Consider the following 2,913-nt stretch of genomic DNA (forward strand, 5'->3'; position numbering starts at 1 on the left):
TGATATAATATAATGCAATATAATATAATAAATATAGAATATAAGGTTAAATATTAGCATGCTTCAAGGGTCAGATATATACTAGGAAAAAGAAATAATTTACACACAAAAGAATTGAAAAACCTAGGTAATATATATCTCCAAGAACCTGGGGAACATAGGTGGTAATAGAATTTAAGGATGTTAGACTAAGGAAGGTGAAATATCGCATTAGATGGAACGAATTCATTGACATATGTGCACTTCTTAGGATTACAGTTTAATGTATTAGCTCGTGCAGCTGAAGGTGACTCTAACAATCTACTTGTTTGGTTGACTAGAACTTGCCTAAATAGGTGGCCTATATTTAATGAGGTTAAGATGCCAAAGCTTACCTGGCTTTATCAGGAAACCAAAAGGTTAGGATCCAAAAGTTTAGGGAGTTAGCAAAGTTGGACCAAGTCTATCATATGTGATGCGCATTCCTCCCCTTCACCATGCATGTTCCGTAAGACACTGCCTCCATTAAGACATCGAGAAATGCGTTAGTGAAGAGAACACCTGCATCACTGAGAAGCTCTGTGGTTGCTCTTTTCAGTAGGGCAGTTGTGACTATATTGGATACCGCCATTGAGATGGTAGTCTAATTTTAGGGGATAGTGGGGTCCCAGAACAGATACCAAGTGGCAGCACTTAATTATCAAACACAAAATATGTAAGTTAGCCATAAGTAAAAAATGGATATAATGGTAACCAGAATGCTTTGATCTGCAAAAAATCTTTGCTGGTGGCTGATTTATCATGACATATCTGAGAATGAATAGATAAGCAGCCAATTAGTGTATGTTTATTTATAGAATAGGAAAACCTCTAAGTCTGGTAGAATAAAACCTCATTCAAGTAATCAAAAGGAAAAATTAGTATCAGGTCTATCTCAGATAACAGACCCGGAGCCCCTTGATTGAAAGGGATGTCGAGTCCGCTTGAGGAAGGACTCTGACTGTTGCCACAAATACACACTAAATCTTTATACAAGCCTTGCCCCACAGGGACCCTTGGCCAGTCAATAATGTGGGTATACAGTGAGGAAAAGGGCATACCCAGACTGTTTAGGGATAGCTGAACACTGGCTCCAAATTTATAGTAATTTCTGATGACATAAAGCTCCATCATGCAACATGAGTCAAGGAGCTTTATGGTAGTCACGTGACAGAGGGAATTAACTTCAAGTCATAGGGAACTCAGTTGGTTCATGGATCTACTTGTGTTTATTTCCTCAGTTCCTGAATGTATAATTGGAATAAATACACTTGAAACCGGCAGAGTCTTCACACTTGACCTGTGGGGTGAGGCCATTAAGGCTAAATGGAAGCCTCAATCACTTTCCCGTTCTTGCTAGATATAAATTAAAGGGATACTGCATCACAGGAGAAATTCCAGAGATTAATGCCACCATCAAATAATTGAAAAAAGTAGGAATGGTTTTAATGATCATGTTCCCATTTATCAGTTTGGCCCATGCAGAAGGCAGATGGGTCGTGAAGAATGACTGTGAACTATTGTAAAGTAATGAGGTTATGACTCCAATTACAACTGCTGCCCTAGATATAACACTTTTAGTGGAGAAAATCATCAGAGCTCCCGGTGTCTGATATGCAGCTATTGACCTGGCTAATGCTTTTTTCTCTACACCAATTTGTAAGAACCACCGGAAGCTATTTGCTTTCACCTGCCAGGATCAACAGTATATCTTCACAGTGTTGCCTCAGGAAAACATCAATTTCCTTGCTCTTTTCCATAATATTTTCAACTGAGATCTTATTGTCTTGACATTTCACAAATCATCCATAGGTCCATTAAATTGATGGCATGTAAGTCTTGATGAGCAGAACATAACAAGTACTTTGAATGGTTTAGTAAGGCATATGTAAATGAAGGAATAGAAAATAAACTCCACAGAAATTTCCCCCATCACCACCTCTGTGAGTTTTCTGAAAGTTTAGTGGTCTGAAGCATGTGGAGATATTTCCTCTAGGGTGAAAAACAAGTCACTGTACTTCATATTACTTAGCACAAAAGAGAGGCACACCACCTGTTAGAATTTTTTGGATTTTGGGAGGAAATATATACCTTACTTCTATGTACTACTTCAGTCTTTCTGCAGAGTCATCCATAATGCTACCTGCTTGAGTAGAGACTAGAGCAAGAAGAGGTGCTACACCAACTTCATTCTATAGAACAAACTGCTCTACCATTCAGTTCTTATCATCCAGCAGACCCAATGCTACGTAACATATCTATGGCATATAAGGATGTTGTACTAAATATTTTCTGAACACCAATAAGAGAATCACAAAACAGATCTTTATGATTTTGGAGCTGATCTAAGCCTTCTTCTGCACAAAATTATTCTCCTTTTGAGATAAAGTATCTGCATTGCTTAACCATAAGCCATCACTTCAACCATTGACCTGAGTTTCCCATCATTGGGTATAATTTGATCTAATTAGCCATATGATATGCATATTAGTATTCTACCACAAATGGAAATGATGGATAAGAGACTACACTTGGAGAGGTACAAAATGTATAACTAAGTCGCATGAACAAGTGGCCTAGACTCCTTCAACACCAGCTTATGTTTTATTGTCTTATCGATCAGAATTCAAGCCTATGGAATCCAGGAGTGTACCTTATGACCAACTAACTGAGGAAGAACAAAACTGAGCATGTTCTACAGATCGGTTTGCACATATGCAGGTGAGAACTGGAGGTGGACAGTTGCAACACTAGAGCCCCACTCAGGGGTGACTGAAGGACAACGGTGAAGGAAATTCTTCCCAGTGGGCAGATTATTACTACATGGAATGGCTTTTATCAAAGCTGACCTGGCTACCCCTACCGACAAATGCCTAATTGGCCCAAAACAGAGAA

Source organism: Pteropus alecto, unplaced genomic scaffold, assembly GCF_000325575.1.
Source record: "Pteropus alecto unplaced genomic scaffold, ASM32557v1 scaffold435, whole genome shotgun sequence".
NCBI classification, from domain to species: domain Eukaryota; kingdom Metazoa; phylum Chordata; class Mammalia; order Chiroptera; family Pteropodidae; genus Pteropus; species Pteropus alecto.